The sequence below is a fragment of the Hylobates moloch genome, unplaced genomic scaffold, assembly GCF_009828535.3.
Source record: "Hylobates moloch isolate HMO894 unplaced genomic scaffold, HMol_V3 SCAFFOLD_22, whole genome shotgun sequence".
NCBI classification, from domain to species: domain Eukaryota; kingdom Metazoa; phylum Chordata; class Mammalia; order Primates; family Hylobatidae; genus Hylobates; species Hylobates moloch.
Window position 1 is genome coordinate 4,244,615 of NW_026652297.1, and position 262 is coordinate 4,244,876.

Below are 262 nucleotides of genomic sequence, written 5' to 3' on the forward strand. Positions count from 1 at the left end.
TCTCTACTAAAAATACAAAAAATTAGCTGGGTGTGGTGGTGGGCGCCTGTAGTTCCAGCTGCTCGGGAGGCTGAGGCAGGAGAATGGCGTGAACCCAGGAGGCGGAGGTTGCAGTGAGCAGAGATCGCGCCACTGCACTCCAGCCTGGGCGACAATTCAAGATGAGATTTGTGTGGGGACACAGAGCCCAACCATATTAAGAACTAATTGTTTAATGGAGAGGCATCCAATAAATATAGACACACGCAAAACCCGCAACTAC